Below are 12,117 nucleotides of genomic sequence, written 5' to 3' on the forward strand. Positions count from 1 at the left end.
AGGAGCAGTGGCGCAGGAGGTGGCTGGAAGGTCCAGGACGAGCAACGCCGCCAGGAGGAAGTGAGGGAGAGACGGACATGGACGTTTTCGGGGACGACCCTGGTTTTGAGCACGGCCGCACAGAGATGGAAGCGGAGGTGACCGTCGTCGACGAGAGCAGGGAGGAAGAACCGGGAGACTTCAGATGGAGGCCCACCACGGGAAGCGAACTGTATCCGACGTTCGTCCCTCTGCCACAGCAGCACCCAGCTCCCGCACCGGAAGGAGGGGAGGGGGGAACGGGGGGCTTCGACGGGGGGATGGATGTCAGGGGTTCAGGAGCAGAGGCAAGGGCAAGGGAGGAAACAGAGAGCGAGGGGGAGGAGGCAGAGGAAAAGATGAGTGATGACGACGACCCGAGATCTCCGAGTCTTTCCAGTGAATCAGAAGATTCACAGAAAGGAGCACCAGTGGCCAGGGCAAGGGGGGAGCCTAGGGGGACACCCCAGGGAGATAGAGCCAGAGGGGACTCAGAGGAGAGCAGTTGGAAATCGGGACCAGCGTCACCGCCAGAGAGCAGGGAAGAGGAAGGGAGCCAGGGATTAAGCGCTGGCAGCTCACAACAGGGGGGAGGGCATGAGTCAGGAGTGGCCACACCTCCATCGGGGAGCGAAGAAACGGTCAGACGGAAAGTGGAAGGTTGGGCGCGCGCGCCAAGTTCAAATGCACAGGGAAGTGACGCAGTAGGCAGCCCTGAAAGAGAGCCAGGTCCTAAAGCCCGGCGCAAGGAGACAGGAGAGTCCGGGGGGTCGGCGTCAGAAGAATCCAGGAAGGAAGAGACCCCGGGGGGCAGAGGGACCCAGAGGAGAACAGTCAGGCGGAAAAGGTGGAGCAGGGCTAGGATATTAAGTTGGTGCACAAGGGGCGGAGACTCAGACGGGACTTCGCCGATCTAGCCACTAGACGTAGAGTTGCACGCAGCAGCTTGAGAATGGAAACTGTAACTCAATAAAGACTTTTACTTAATGATCGCTGGCTAGCGTGATCCTCTGTGAGCTAGGATCTTGAAGCAGCTCTGACACATAGAGTTGGAAGAGACCACAAGGGCCATCAAGTCCAACCCCCTGCCAAGCAGGAAACACCATCAGAGCACTCCTGACATATGGTTGTCAAGCCTCTGCTTAAAGACCTCCAAAGAAGGAGACTCCACCACACTCCTTGGCAGCAAATTCCACTGTCGAACAGCTCTTACTGTCAGGAAGTTCTTCCTAATGTTTAGGTGGAATCTTCCGTGTCACGGGAAATGGGGTTGCTTGTGTGTAAACCTCTAGCTGTTCCAAACTGCTTAGGGGTTGGTTGTGTCTTTCCCTGACTGAGCAGCCTGGGTGCTGCTGCTGCTCAGTCGCTCGACAAATTCATGAGTGGGTGTTTCCTAAATTTCCTCCAACATAAAAGCTCCTTGACAGACACCCTTCGCCTCGCCTCTCTGCGTGTAACCCTTCTGCGCAGAGTAGGCATGCCCAGAGGTGCCCCTCCATGTTAGGATATTTCCGTTCCACCTTAAAAGGGAGCAGGCTTTGTAAGTCACAGAGTCTGCGCATGTCGTAGTCACAGGATGTTTATGTTCTGCTATTGTTCCTTTCGGTTTTGCCAGTTGGTCAGAGACGCTGACTGAGAATGGACGTGTTTTCTTTTGTTCTGTTCTAAGCTAAATAAAGTCTGTAAAATTATGCTCTTCTGCGGTGCGACTTTTGGCTGTGCTTTTATCTGCTGATAAACAGGTTGCAGAAGCTCTGGAATGCAGGCAATCTATTTCCAGAATGGCTTCGTGTCGCTAACTGCTGGGTCTGCCTGAGCTACGGGAGATCGATGGACGTCCGACTGCCGGCTTGGGGGCCATCATGATGGACACTATCTCCCTGGCAGTTTCCCAACAACAAGGTTTCGGGCCCAGATTCACAGCACCTACAGGAGTGTAAAGCTGCAACAGACTGCGTTTGAGGTATGTTGGGGGAAAAGCGAAAGAAAGGGACGCTTTTCTGTTTTACCTCGGCAAGGAGCCTTTGAACTCCGGCAAGGCTTAATTGGCCTGGGAGCTGAGCCAAAGAGACTTCGTGATTAATGGCTGCCAAGATAACGAGTCTCTGAAGATAAATAAAGGCTCACGGCTCATATAAAAGCTGGAATGGAGTTTTTCCAAGCTTCTGGAGATGCTCAGTGCCCTAAATTGGATGGGCAGAATTATGAAATCTGGGCAAAATGGTGTGAGAGTTTGCTGCGTCAGTTTGGCGTATGGCATACCGTATTTGAGCCCCCCCCCCCAGTTCCTCTGACAGAGAGATGGAAAACCGCTGATTCGAAGGCGATAGACGTAATAGTCTTATCCGTATCTCTTGAGGAAATTAAGACGCTGGCTGGCAACACCACTGCACGTGGAATGTGGAATACTTTGATGAAAGCTCACAAGCCAGTAATCCCAGCCCAGAGTTTGACTGCATCGGAGGTCCTAGCTGTTTCCCAGAATGCGAGTGAATGCAGGGATGCTGAGGGCACCGGTTGCAAGCTGCAGGGGGAGCTGACCGTCACGTCATCCCAGGCAGCATTCCAGCCTCCAGGGGGAGCCAAAGCATTGGCAGCTGTGAAGTGCTGGAACTGTGGGAACCAAGGTCATACTCAGAGGTTTTGTCCAAAGACTGGAAATAAACAGAAGAAAAAGCCTGCAGGTGGCCCGAAGCAGAAGGGGGGTGGAAAGCCCGCGCCAGGGAAAAACAAAGCAATGTTTGCTGGCACTGCTTCACCAAAGGCTAAAGGCACGTCTGCTGGCCAGGAGCAGCAGGGGGGCAAGCTGCAAAAGCCCATGCCGCTGCAAAACAAGGGTTTGCTTGCTGTAAAGACTGCTCCAACAGCCAAAGGCAGTTTTGTTGTTGATTCAGGCTGTACCCACCACATCTCGAAGGATCGGCATCTCTTTATCTCCTTCAAGCCTCAGGAAGGTGAGATCCACCTGGCTGATGGAAGGACGTTGCAAATTGCAAGAGAAGGGTCTGTGAAACTTGCAAGTCTGCACACTACCATCAGTAATGTACTTTTTGTTCCAGGAGCGGCGAGCAACTTGTTGAGCGTCCCACAGCTTACTGGGCGTGGTTTTCAGATTTCCTTCAAGAGGAGCGTCTGTGTCATCAGTAAAGGCAAAGAGGACAATTTGCATGCAAAGTTTATGGATGGTTTATTCCATATAGCTTATGACGACACTGCTGTTGTGTCTAATGCTGATTCTTGTTGTGTTGCACAAACTAACGAAGTTCTTCATGCAGGTTGCATTCACGATGCGCATCGAAGGTTTTGTCACCTCTCTTGGAAGGCACTGGCCAAAATGCCAGAGGTGGTTGAGGGTTTGAACATCAAACCCTGTAAATTTCACATGAAATGTGTATCTTGTGCAGAGAACAAGGTGAAGGTTGCTCCAAAAGGCAAGGAGTCTAGCAGGCAGGCTTCCAAACCCTACCAGCTAGTGCATGCAGACCTGGTTGGGCCACTTGCGCCCTCTTTAGGAGGAGCAAGGTACTTCATGATTCTGATTGATTCTTTTTTGAGGTACATTCATGTGTTTTTGCTCGAACAGAAATCACAAGCGTTTCCAAAGTTTAAGGCATTCTGTGCTTGGTTGGAGAATGTGCACGGTAAACGTATTTCTTCTTTGTTTACTGATCGGGGCGGGGAGTTTACTTCTCAGCAGTTTGAAGCTTTCCTGACTGAGAAGGGAATCCAGCATGACATGTCAACGCCCAGATCGCCATGGATGAATGGGCTTGCGGAGAGAGCAAATCAGACATTGCTGCAAGGAATAAAAACCTTGCTGCATGATGCCAATCTCCCTGATAAGTTTTGGGGGGAGGCTTTGGGGAATTTGGTTTACTCCTTTAATCGCAGATTGTCATCACCCATTGGTTGTACCCCCTATGAGAAGATGTTTGGCAAGAAACCCAACACCAAACACATGAGAATCTTTGGTTCTGACATGTGGGTACGCACATGTCAGGGGTTCAGGAGCAGAGGCGAGGGCAAGGGAGGAAACAGAGAGTGAAGGGGAGGAGTCTGAAGGAAAGATGAGCGATGACGACGACCCGAGATCTCCGAGTCTTTCCAGTGAATCGGAAGATTCACAGAAAGGAGCGCCAGTGACCAGAGCAAGGGGGGAGCTTAGGGGGACACCCCAGGAAGAAGGGACTAAAGGGGGTTCAGAGAGCAGCAGTTGGAAATCGGGGCCAACATCCCCAACAGAGCGCAGTGGGGAGGAAGGGCGCCAGGCATCGGGATCAGGCGGCTCACCGCAGGGGGGAGGACATGAGTCAGGAGTGGCCACACCTCCATCGGAGAGAGAAGAAACGGTCAAACGGAAAGTGGGAGGTTGGGCGCGCGCGCCAAGTTCAAATGCACAGGAAGGCGGCACAGTAAGCAGCCCGGAAAGGGAGCCAGGTCCTAAAGCCCGCCGCAAGGAGACAGAAGGGTCCGGGGGGTCAGCGTCAGAAGAGTCCCGGAAGGAAGAGACCACGGGGGGCAGAGGGACCCAGAGAAGAACGGTCAGGAGGAAAAGGTGGAGTAAGGCTAGGGTATTAAGTTGGTGTGCAGGAGGCGGGGACTCAGACGGAGCTTCGCCGGTCTAGCTTATAAGACGTAGAGTTGCGCGCTGCAGCTTGGAAATGGAAACTGTAAATCAATAAAGACTTTTATACAGTGAACGCTGGCTAGCGTGATCCTCTGTGAGCTCGGATCTGGAAGCAGCTCTGACAGCACACAACAAACCAACAAGCTTGGGAAGCGTGGGGCACATGGTTTGTTCATGGGGTACGAAAAAGGTGCATACAGGGTATGGATGACTAACTCTAAGTCCATTAAATTCACAAGGAGTGTTGAGTACAATCCTAAGTGGGGGGGAAATGTGGGAATTTTCCAGAGTTACCCAGAGGAGGATGAAGGTGATGTCAAGGGTGCTCATCAATGGTTCCTCTTCATCCTGGAGAAGAGCGACTAGTGGGGTGCCACAGGGTTCTGTCTTGGGCCCAGTCTTATTCAACATCTTTATCAACGACTTGGATGATGGACTCAAGGGCATCCTGATCAAATTTGCAGATGACACCAAACTGGGAGGGGTGGCTAACACCCCAGAGGACAGGATCACAATTCAAAACGACCTTGACAGATTAGAGAACTGGGCAAAAACAAACAAAATGAATTTTAACAGGGAGAAATGTAAAGTATTGCACTTGGGCAAAAAAAATGAGAGGCACAAATACACTAATGGGTGACACCTGGCTTGAGAGCAGTACATGTGAAAAGGATCTAGGAGTCTTGGTTGACCACAAACTTGACATGAGCCAACAGTGTGACGCGGCAGCTAAAAAAGCCAATGCAATTCTGGGCTGCATCAATAGGAGTATAGCATCTAGATCAAGGGAAGTAATAGTGCCACTGTATTCTGCTCTGGTCAGACCTCACCTGGAGTACTGTGTCCAGTTCTGGGCACCACAATTCAAGAAGGACACTGACAAACTGGAACATGTCCAGAGGAGGGCAACCAAAATGGTCAAAGGCCTGGAAACAATGCCTTATGAGGAACGGCTAAGGGAGCTGGGCATGTTTAGCCTGGAGAAGAGGAGGTTAAGGGGTGATATGATAGCCATGTTCAAATATATAAAAGGATGTCACATAGAGGAGGGAGAAAGGTTGTTTTCTGCTGCTCCAGAGAAGCGGACACGGAGCAATGGATCCAAACTACAAGAAAGAAGATTCCACCTAAACATTAGGAAGAACTTCCTGACAGTAAGAGCTGTTCGACAGTGGAATTTGCTGCCAAGGAGAGTGGTGGAGTCTCCTACTTTGGAGGTCTTTAAGCAGAGGCTTGACAACCATATGTCAGGAGTGCTCTGATGGTGTTTCCTGCTTGGCAGGGGGTTGGACTCGATGGCCCTTGTGGTCTCTTCCGATTCTATGATTCTATGATTCTATGATTCTAAGCAAGCAGCTAAAGATGAGAAAGCTGCTGCTGCTGCTGCTGAGGATGATGATGATGATCAGAGTTCAGATTCCAGTTCAGTGGGCGGCGCTGCTGCTGGTGTCAGTGACAGTGATGACACAGCAGACTACGAGAGCGCAAAGGCCTCAGTCAGACCATCTGATGCGTCTGACAATGAACTGGAAGAACCACTGTTTACCATTGGTCACTTTTCTCCTAAGAAAGAGGAGATGAGTCCAGAAGACTTGCGTCTAGTACGTAGGTCTGAAAGGGCGACCAAGGGCAGACCTCCAAAGAGGTATGCTGATGAGTTTGCTAAGACAGCAACTGCTGTTCTTAGTAGCTCAGAGAAGGTGTGGGAACCTTCAAGCTTCAAAGAGGTTCAGGAGTTAACCTCTAAAGATGCTGAGCCTTGGCTTAATGCCATGAAGGCTGAAGTTGATTCCTTGAACAGGAACCAAACTTGGGAACTGGTACCGGTAGTCCCAGGAATGAGACTGGTTGGCAGCAAATGGGTCTTCAAGGCCAAGACAGACCAGAATGGCAAGGTAGTCAGACACAAAGCCAGATTGGTTGCCAGAGGTTTTTCACAGGTACCAGGACAGGATTACCACGAGACCTACTCACCCACAGTCAAATATGAGAGCATTCGGCTGATGCTCAAGATTGCTGCGGAGGAGAAACTGCATGTTTCCCATCATGACATTAATACAGCTTTTTTGTACGGGATTTTGAGTGAAGAGCTGTTCATGCTTCCACCTGATGGGGTGCAGATACAGAAGGGAATGGTCTGTAAACTGCGGAAATCCTTATATGGTCTCAAGCAGAGTGCCAGGTGTTGGAACACAAAACTCACTGAGACATTGCTTTCTCTAGGTTTTCACCAGGGCAAAGCTGATCCATGTGTGTTTGTCAAGGAGGAGGGGCAAAACAAACTGTATTGTTTATGTTTTGTTGATGATCTTCTGATGTTTTGGAAGAATCAGGCTTTTTACCAAAGCACCCTAGCTCAGCTGAAGGAGCACTTTGACATGAAGGATCTTGGTGAGGTATCCAACTATCTTTCTCTGCAGGTGGAGAAGGACCAAGCAGGTAATTTTCTGGTACACCAAACACAGAAAATTGCTGATGTGTTAACCAGGTTGAATTTGGTTGATGCAAACCCAGCAGACACACCGATGGTGACAGGTTACCAGGTAGACAGTACTGCTGAAGCGTTTTCTGACACAACACTGTACAGATGCATTCTAGGCAAGCTGAATTTCATTGCCAGATGTTCAAGACCTGACATAGCTGTAAGCTGTAATCTGCTTAGCAGACATGCCAACAATCCTACGGTTCAGGATTGGAAAGCTCTGAAGCGCATAGCCCGCTATTTGAAAGGGACTATGCACTACAGGCTGAGGTTCACCAGTCAGAAGACTGGAGGTCTTGAAATCTTTGCAGATGCAAGTTTTGGAAGTGACACCACGGATGGTACAAGCACTTCTGGAGTATGCTACATGTACAACCACTGCCTGTTTGGTTGTGCAAGAAGCAAACAACAGTGAGCCTAAGTTCCTGTGAAGCAGAACTCAATGCTCTGTCATTTTCACTCATGGATTGTGAATGGTTGATGCAACTGTTTAAGGACATCAGGGTGTCTGTGAAATGTCCTATACAAGTGTATCAAGACAATAGATCTTGTTTGGCTTTGCTGAACTCCGAGAGTTGCAATCAGAGAACCAAGTACTTGCAGATTAAGCTACATCGTGCAAGAGAGTGTATTCAAAAAGGACTGATTCAGGTGTCCTACATGCCAGGAAATGAAATTCCTGCTGATCTGTTGTCTAAGGTTGTTAACAGAGAACAACATAAGGTTTATGTACAAAGGTTGCAATTGGGTGAACCACAGGTACAACAGGTTACACGGAAAGGGGGAGGATGTTAGGATATTTCCGTTCCACCTTAAAAGGGAGCAGGCTTTGTAAGTCACAGAGTCTGCGCATGTCCTAGTCACAGGATGTTTATGTTCTGCTATTGTTCCTTTCGGTTTTGCCAGTTGGTCAGAGACGCTGACTGAGAATGGACGTGTTTTCTTTTGTTCTGTTCTAAGCTAAATAAAGTCTGTAAAATTATGCTCTTCTGCGGTGCGACTTTTGGCTGTGCTTTTATCTGCTGATAAACAGTGTGCACAAGCTCTGGAATGCAGGCAATCTATTTCCAGAATGGCTTCGTGTCGCTAACTGCTGGGTCTGCCTGAGCTACGGGAGATCGATGGACGTCTGACTGCCGGCTTGGGGGCCATCATGATGGACACTATCTCCCTGGCAGTTTCCCAACACTCCACTCTCTTCACTGCCTTCAGTACCAGAGTCTCGGAGCCTATCCTCCGAGATGCTTCCTCCCTCTTCCTTCTTCCTGGTGTCACCTGGACATTCTTCCCCAGATGACCTTCTCTCTCTACCCTTACTCGTTCCTTCTTCTGCAGAATCGGGAAGCACCGCCTCTCCCCTCTGCTCCGATGTCAGTTCCCTGACAGTACGCGTGCCATCCAAATCTGTTATCAAAGCCTTCTAAGTCCAGTAACTCTTTATTTTCTAATTTTATCCATTCTTTCAACCAGCAAAGACATGCTGCTTCATAATATAACTTCAGGTCTGGCAGGGCAAAGCCTCCTCTTTCCTTCGCATCTGTTAGTAGCTTAAATTTAATTCTCGGCTTTTTGCCCTGCCAGATATACCTTGAGATCACTCTTTGCCACTCTTTAAAAATCGTTACCCCCTTTATTATGGGGATAGTCTGAAACAAAAATAACATCTTTGGAAGGACGCTCATCTTTATCGTAGAAATTCTGCCCCAAAAAGATAGTTTCATTCTACCCTACACCTCCAGATCTTTCCTTATTCCGTTCCAAACCGGTATGTAATTGTTCTGATACAAATCAATGTTTTTAGGAGTTAACCAAATTCCTAAATATTTTACCTTTTTCACACCTCTATCTCTGTTTGTTGTTGCATTATTTCTTTTTTTAAAAAAAATATTTATTACTTTTCCAACAATTTAAACACTACAAAAACAATACAATACAATACAAAACACTACCTAACATTGACACATTAAACACATTGAACTAACAAAACAAAACAAAAGCAGTAAAATAAATCAAACAATTTCATTATCCCATCTTTCATTCACTTATTTCCACGACGTCCTCACACCTCCCTTTTTGTATTCCACTTCTGTTAATTGTTTCAGCAATTCCTTTCCATCTTCCTCTGTTTCCTATCCTATAATTATCTTAACACATTCTAACCTTATTTTTTCCTTTAATACTCTATTAATCTATTTATACTTAATTCCTTATATCATTTCTACTAAAGCCATATAACTTCATTCCAACATTTTTCTAACATTCATTAATTTTACAGTAATTCTGTAAATAGTCTTTAAACTTTTTCCAATCTTCTTCCACCAACTCTTCTCCCTGGTCTCGGATTCTGCCAGTCATTTCCGCCAATTCCATATAATCCATCAACTTCATCTGCCATTCTTCCCAGGTGGGTAAATCTTGTGTCTTCCAATACTTCGTGATTGTTGTTGCATTATTTCTATCATACTTTGCTCCATATTTTTTGCAATTATTTTAGTTTTCTTATTTAATTTGAACCCTGCCACTTTCCCAAATTGTTCAATCTCCTCTAATAGTTCTTTTACACTTTCTATTGGTTCTTCAATCGTTACTACCAGATCGTCTGCAAAGGCTTTAACTTTATATTCATTCTGGCCAACTGTTATCCCTTTTATTAATTTGTTTTGTCTAATCGCATTAAGAAAGACCTCCAGCACCATTATAAACAGCAATGGTGAAAGCAGACATCCTTGCCTAGTTCCTTTAGATATTTTAATATCTTCCGTAGTCACATTATTTACAATCAATTTAGCTCTCTGTTCTGTATATATTGCCTTTATCCCATTGAAAAACTCTTTTCCCACCTCCATATACTCCAGATTTTTCAACATAAAGTCCCAGGCTATGTTGTCAAAGGCCTTTTCTGCATCCACAAACATAAGTATAGCTTGTTTCTCATTCCTGGCAGTCAGGTATTCCAAAATATTAATTATGTTCCTTACATTATCCTTCATCTGTCTACCTGGAAGGAAACCTGCTTGATCCTTATGAATAGTTTCTAATAATATCTTTTTCATTCTTCTTGCTAAGATCCCTGCAAAAATTTTGTAGTCTGTATTCAGCAATGAAATAGGCCTATAGTTTTTAACTTGGGTTAAATCCGAGTCCTGTTTTGGGATAAGTGTAATGAATGCTTCTTTCCACGTTTCCGGGATGTCTCTTTCCTTTAAAATATTATTCATAACTTCTTTTAAAGGTATCATCAGAACATCTTTTAACTCTTTATAATAACCTGATGTAAATCCATCTGGCCCTGGGGCCTTTCCCCTCTATTAGGGCATTCAGTTGGTCTTTTTTATCTGCCGGGATCCTTTGCACCTTTTCCCCTTTTAAAAATCTCTCAATTTCCCTCATATTATTCCTTTCTTTATTTTTATATGGTTGTCTGTAAACGTCCAAGAATCCTTTTCTAATTTCTTTCGGATTATCTATCTCTTCGCCATTCACAATGATTCTGTTAATTGTGTTCTGCTCCTTTCTTTTTTTGATTTGCCTCGCAAGCCATTTGCCTGATTTGTTAGCGAATTCAAAGTTTCTCTGTCTTAACTTTTTAATATTCCATTCCACTTCTTTGTTTATTATCATTGCAAATTGTGATTGCAAGGTCTTAATTTCTTGTTTTATTTTGGAGTTATTTAGTTTTCTAATAAATTTTTGTTCATTGTCCATTATCTGCTTTAAAATTTCCTTTCCCCCCTTTTCTCTGTTTTTATTCTTCAATGAATTCTGCTGGATAAAAAAACCTCGCATCACAGCCTTGCTTGCGTCCCATACTACGCTCATCTTTGTACCCTTGTTGCAATTCTCAACAAAGTATTCAGTTAGTTTCTTTTGTGCTTTTCCTACAATTTTCTGGTCATCCAAAAGATAACCCTTAATTTTCCATCTAAATGTTCTTTCTTCAAAGCCTTTTAGTTCCAATTTTATTGGATTATGATCTGAGATTACTTTAGATTGTATTTCAACTTGTAGTATTCTTGGAGTCAGTTCACCCATATTTGATCTATTCTTGACATTGACTGGTTCGATTCAGAAAACTATGTAAATTGTTTCTCCACTTGTGTTCCTTTGGTGGTGAGAGAGGTTGGGGTTGGCCTAGGGTGTAGTTGTTTGTTTGTGATTGGCTGTGGTGATCTTTGTTTTCGTGTGAGAGTGGGGTGGGTGGGTGTTTTGGATCAGGTTAGCCATATTGATTTGCATGCTGTTGGTGGATTATTGTCATTGTCTTGTTGGGCTGTGTATGTGATAAAGGGGAGCCATACCGGGGTGAAGGCGTCTTCTTCTGTTTGTCCCTGTGTCAGTTTCAGTTTATTGGTTAATTTTTCTAGTAGGGCTGTTTCCCATACTATTTGGTACCATTGGTCGAGGCTTACTCCTGACAAGTCTCTCCAGTGTCTGGTTATGGTGTTTCTGGCTGCTGAAAGTAGGTGGGTTATGAGTTCTTCGTCGTGTAAGTGGGCATTGTTGTCTTGGAAGATGTTTAGTAGGGCCAGTTCTGGGGTGATGTCTAATACTTGCTTAGTTATTTTACATATTTCTCGTATGGCTGTTGTCCAGAATAGTTGGATTTTGGGGCACTCCCACCACATGTGGAGGTATGTGCCTGTGGAGGTGCACCCTCTCCAGCATTTTGGTGAGGTTCCTGGGCATATTAGCAGAGGGCCTTTTCGGTGGTGGCGCCCGCCCTGTGGAATGCCCTCCCATCGGATGTCAAGGTGATGGACAACTACCTGACATTCAGAAGACATCTTAAGGCGGCCCTATTCAGGGAAGCTTTTAATGTATGATATTTTAGTGTTTTTTGGTTTCTGTGGAAGCCGCCCAGAGTGGCTGGGGAAACCCAGCCAGATGGGCGGGGTACAAATAATAAATTATTATTATTATTATTATTATTATTATTATTATTATTATTATTATTATTATTATTATTACTATAGTTTTCTTGGTCTTAGGT

This window comes from Podarcis bocagei, assembly GCF_964188305.1.
Source record: "Podarcis bocagei genome assembly, chromosome: W".
NCBI lineage: Eukaryota > Metazoa > Chordata > Lepidosauria > Squamata > Lacertidae > Podarcis > Podarcis bocagei.